This window comes from Lycium ferocissimum, chromosome 8 (assembly GCF_029784015.1).
Source record: "Lycium ferocissimum isolate CSIRO_LF1 chromosome 8, AGI_CSIRO_Lferr_CH_V1, whole genome shotgun sequence".
In the NCBI taxonomy this organism is placed as follows: domain Eukaryota; kingdom Viridiplantae; phylum Streptophyta; class Magnoliopsida; order Solanales; family Solanaceae; genus Lycium; species Lycium ferocissimum.
The window spans coordinates 28,719,967-28,725,966 of record NC_081349.1 but is presented as its reverse complement, the minus strand read 5'-3'; the positions used below and the strand labels follow the sequence as shown (position 1 = coordinate 28,725,966).

Genomic DNA, 6,000 nt, shown 5'->3' with positions numbered 1-6,000 from the left:
CTACGGTCCGCAACTCATTCTAAATTTGGAAACTTAGGTAGCAGTAACCCAATCTCAAAAAATCATGGGCCACAAGAATATAAAACCCCAACTATAATGGACCTTCAAAAAATTCCACGACCCTATCAAATAGGTAAAAGTCTATATCAATAAAATTTAGATCCAATAAATCATTGGAGAAACTTGAAAATGAGTTGAAAATGAGGTCTTCTGTATTTAATAAAATCCACCATCATAGATATTATATCTATGAAAGTGGAGTATTATATTTTCAAAACTATCCAAAAATCAAATATTGTACCTTCAACTTGTAGATGAGAAACCAAAAAAGGCTTGATACAATTTAAGCCTACAACAAGGCAACAACACTAATTATAGTTGGTGTCACCATTATTGGCACCACCTCTTTGATCCGTCCTCTTGTAGTTCTGTTGTTGGTAACCTTCTATGTCCATCAGAACTTTGAAGCCAGCTTCGCGACTCAGAACCGCCCCTATACTACCCACCGTTGTGAAAATCCACCCGATGGAGACTTTGTCCTCCCACCACGATCTAAAAATGGTTAAATACATTATGATCGTTATGATATAATCGATATTTAAATGAAGTTAGAAGAATTAACATTATGATTATGACAATATAAAGTAACACAAGCATATACATATATAAGTATGTACCTTTGTTAATTCTCTTAAATCTTATATAGGCTTCCCTCTCCTTTATAATGATATGACGAGTCTAGAATATTCAAGAAAAGAAGACAATCATCAAAATATGATCAAATTGCTCAAAACTCGTAAATATTTTGTAAGAAAGAGGTTTTATAGAATTCATTACCTTAACTGCATTTTGAGCAGAAATTGCATCTTGAAAATGCACAAATCCGCAACAATATCCATCCTAAATTTTTTCCGATTTAAATGTTTAATCGTAAACAAGAAATAAGGCTTAAGAAAATGATAAACTAGCAATAACCAACAACAATACAAAAAATATATACCCCATCATAAGTTTTGAGCTGAATGTCACGAGTGTGAAGTGGTCCAAATTGTCTGACAACATCATGGACATCACTTCTTGTCGTGTCTGTTGACAATCCTCCAATATATATCGATTTACCTGCATACGTGTAAATGAAACAATTCATAAATTGGTCTAAGATGATAAAAATTCATCAACTATTTGATTAAAGGCAATACAAATTTACATTGACTTTCATCATCGAAATTATTTTCTTTTGCAGCACCGGTTAACTGAGCTGCGGCTTTCGACACACCACTCGAATTAGAAATCATCTCCTTAGCATTGCATTGAGAGATTTTAGGTGCTGACGGGAGATCAACATCTACAACAACCGTCACAATCTCGTATGGGGCATTATTAGGCGGTCAAGATCTGCCCTGCTTTACCTATAGTAAACAGTTCGGATTATGCAAAATAAAATTTAATAAGAATTTTATAAACTCCGCATAACTAGTATGTGAACCAAATAACCCCAAAAAGTATAACTAACCATTGAAGCATAGCTAACTTTAGGAGTTTGATTCTCAATGACCGAGATTGTCTCATCAACTGGCTTTGATTTTTCAGAAACCTCCTTAACGTCAGCTTGGACATTATCTTCGGCTTTGCTCAGAGCAGCTGGTTCTAAATGCAATAATAATTTCAAAAAAGAACAATTTTAATATAGCTAATAATAGAGTTTAAGTTCTACGCACTTTACACAATCAAATCGTTTAAGAGGAGATTATAAGTACATTTATACGATAAACATTAACGTGCCATAACAGGTTAAACTACACTAATAGTATAACAGAATCTTCACGGTGTTAGTTTATATAACGTAAATCCTTAACAATAAAAGACCAACAAAAATTAAGATTGGGATAGCGTAGAAGCAATCAAGTGACCAATTGAGATAGTGTCAAAAGCAAAAGGACATACCCAAAGAAGCAACTGAAATATTTTCATCAGCCATCTCCTCAACCACTGCTGAAGATTTCTCTATGCCAACAAATCGAAAAATATCGTTCAAGACATAGTATCCTTTCTCCTGTGGGGCAAGGAAAAAAGTTTGAGAGAAACTTTTCCTTGAGTCATCTTGCCCTATCAAGCATGTTGTGACCACCACAAGAACACCTTGAGCAGCAGATACTTGGGAGTCAATAGTTATGACTTCCACCTTATTATCTTTGAAGTGAGATGAAATGATAAATTCCTTTATGCCCTGAAATTATACAAATATCATATGCCTATTAGCATTCATTCGTAAAGAAGAAAAAGAAAATATTAAGCCAAAAATCATTTAGTAAAACTCAAACATCAATGAAAATGATAAAATAAAAGCAGAAACATAGCTCTATTCAAAATAAAAGACATTGAAATTGTAGGTCCAACTAAATTAGAGAGAAATGGCTGACAACTGACCCCTTTTGTGAGAAATTACAAGCAAAATTAATTTGCATCATGACAAGTAGATAGAGACTACTAAATTCTCTGTAAAAGTCATAAGCCTATTTAATATTCCACAATATGAAATGCGAGAGCAAAAGTATGTGCTTTATTGAAGTAAAGCGTACAATTTAAGGAAAAGTAGAGATAAAAATCATATATGAATTTAGTACTACAATAATCAAAATGCAATTATAATCATTAATTTTAGCATCTAATATACAATAAGTCAATATTAATCCTATGCCTTAAATTTGAGATTCAAAGAAGGGTATTTTTTCAAGATAACTTTATGTGCCATTGTTTAATGTACACACTTCTCTGAAGCGCATGGCTTCACTCATGAAGTGATATTTTCCACTCACATTGCTTTAAGAAACAAATATCATTTAACATCATAAAGATTAAACAAGTATACAATGAAATCTTGATCACACATAAAAATACTATCAAATTCAAAAGGCTAACAAACAGTTCGTAATAAAGCTTAAACATGCAAATGTGAAATCTGCGAAAAGCGTCGGTAAATGATGAAAAACATTTAAATCTTAATATGTTTTTGTCATAATACTTACATCAGAAGTTGTCACAGATTTAATTTCACCATCAGGCTGAGGCCAACTTAGGACACTATTATCCTTATAAAATCGATGAGATTGGTCGATAAGCATATTTAAAATGTGATAATATTGATCCACAAAAGAGAGTGCAAATTTCAGTAGAATGCCGATTTGCTTGAGTTGTCATTTTTGCGCTACAATAATAAATCAAATAAAAAAAGGGTTAATCAAATTATTTTAACTATTTAGATGAACAATAACAAATAGTCAATTCACTAGTTAAGGGCTAAAGAGTAAAAAATATTTACAATTAAAAACAAAAAGAAAAGTTATTAGTTCAAAGAACATCTTTATTAAAGAAAACGTGCACAATGAGGCTTTTTATCTATTATTGAGCGGAATGAATATTTTATTTTTAATATTAAAAATTAACATTTAGAATATACTTCTAAAATAATGTTTATATATTTAAAAATTACATGAAAATACTATAAGCCGTAGGAGTTAATCATTCAATTTTTTTTTTTTTTTTGAAAAATATGTCTCAAAGATTTTGACCCTCCAAATAATACTTTTGTCACATAAGATAAACAGTATTAAGATATAAATAATCATCAAAAATATTATTTAAAATATAGAACTGACAATAAGATCTTAAATAATAACTAAATAAGTATCAAAGTAAGATATTTAATAAGTTATAGTCAAACAATTGAAAGAAAATCTAACAATCCAAGACTTGGGACAGTAAAAAATAGAGTCCCACTTATTGAAACTTCGACCAATAAAACTTTAACTTGACCTAAATCAAACCCCAGCCCAATCACTATTTTTACTAAATAAAAAAATATGAATTTCTGACAGATGTTCATGTTGGATCGCCTTCAAAAATTTCAATCCGGAATCCGTCGGAAACTCCGATAAGAAGTACCCCAGATACATTTCCCACAAGAAAATTATGGTAGAAATTCACATTTTTTAATACGTTCATCTTTAAACAAATATATGACCACACTCATATGCTTTTTCTAAATTTATGTATAAACACTGATGAAGAAAAATTGATCTTAACATATGATCAATTGAAGTAAATAATAGGCCTAAAATATTATGAATTCAAAGCCTAAAAAGAGATATCCTTAAAATAAAAAAAATTCTTTATATACTTAAAACCCCTTAAAAGATTTGATCTAAAGGGGAAATCACAACAACAACAAATAAGGAGAAATCTCTCTCTCTCTCTCTCTCTCTCTCTTTTTTTAGCTTTTCGATTGGATACAACAGTAAATGGAAACATCAATTTTTAAAAAAGGAAGCAACAAAAAAGTTTTGAAACCAACAGATCTAATTAGAAGAGCGCGTTACAAATTCAAGAATTGACAAAAGGAAGAAACAACAACATTAATAACTCAAAATCATAGAACTTACAAAGCCAATGTATACCAATTGAAGACTATAATTTTTAAAGAAAAAAATTAAAGACCTTAAAAGGGTTTATCTAATTCTTAGTAGACACCACAACAACAACAAAGAAAAAACATTTTTTTTGTCTTTTGATTTGATACAATAATAATAAAAGAAAGTGTCATAGAACTTAATTCTAAACCATCAAATCTAAGAAAAAGGCGTTACAAATTCAAGAATTGGCAAAAAGATGCAACAATAACACCAAAATCATAAAACCTACAAAATCAACCAATGTATATTAATCATTCAAAGAAATCATAGAGAAAAAATCAAGACTTTTGAGAAACCCAGAAGTAAAAAATCATTTACAAATTTCTACAAGAAAACAATAGAAGATTACATAAAAGAGGGGAAAAAAATAAAAAAGAGGCAAACAAGAAGAAAACTAGTGGAATACCTCTGAAGAAAGAGATTGAAATTGAATAAGCAAAGAAGGGATAAACAAAACTGAAGAATAGGCGACGAATTTATAGTGACGGAAAGAAAAACATTAAGGTGGTAATTCTTGGAAAGATTTTCTCCAATCCCAACTAGGATTTTAGTTGTCAAAATGGAAATTCTAACATTAGTAAATCATTAAATATATCCTTACATGTATATTATAACTTTTTTGGAATATTTTTTAACGAGATTAGTAAATCATTGAAAAGCTTGTAGTGAGATTAAAATGTGAAGTAGGTGTTTGGACATGAATTAGTTGATACTTAAAAAAAAATAGTATTTGAAGTTAAATAGAAAAAGGATATAGGAGGTCAAAGCTGTGCCTGAACATAAAAATATAGTTGAATTTTATGAGCGAAAACTTGAATAACTCCTAAAACGTGGTTTTCAAGCTTTAAATTTCATATTTCAAGTTTGAAGTTGAAATCATGAGCAAGTCTGATAAATAAGCACTTATTTGTAATACTCCAATTAAAATTTTGATAATATCTATGGACAAGCAACTTAGAAGTTATAACACATTGACACACCTTTAAATTTGTCAGTAAATTTTTATATTTAGACACTCGAACTGTAACTTGTTTCAATTAAGCACTTGAAGATGTGTTTCTATTAGACACTTCTGCCTGAAATTTTGAAAAAGCTTCTGCGCTGCCCAAGCGTCAAACACATAAATAAGTTAATCATGTAAAATATGTCACCTCCTTTAATTATACACATCAGCTTCAATAGGCTGTAAATTCTCATGCACATTTTAATTTAGGCTTATGTGTAATATATTTTATGTGGTTAATTTATTTATATAATGGACACTTGAGAACATTTGCAGAAGCTTTTCTAAAATTTGAGTCAATAGTTTTTAATATGAACACTTTATCATGTGTTCAATTGAGACAAGTCATGTTCGGGTGTCTAAATAAATTTATTGGCAAGTTTAAGGGCATTCAACGTATTATGTCTTATAACAATTAGGCTACAATCACGAAAGGATGGTCAGATCAGATGAATTTGAAAACATATTGTATATTTACGCCAAATATTGTTATTTATATACTATTCTTTTCCCGAAATTCCTAAGTTG

The 6,000-nt window shown here is 30.0% G+C and overlaps 1 pseudogene; it reads right to left on the bottom strand.

Annotated features, from left to right (window-relative positions):
* Window positions 1–261: 261 nt before the first annotated feature.
* Window positions 262–4,002, bottom strand: LOC132066227 (nuclear transport factor 2-like; annotated as a pseudogene).
* Window positions 4,003–6,000: the final 1,998 nt, after the last annotated feature.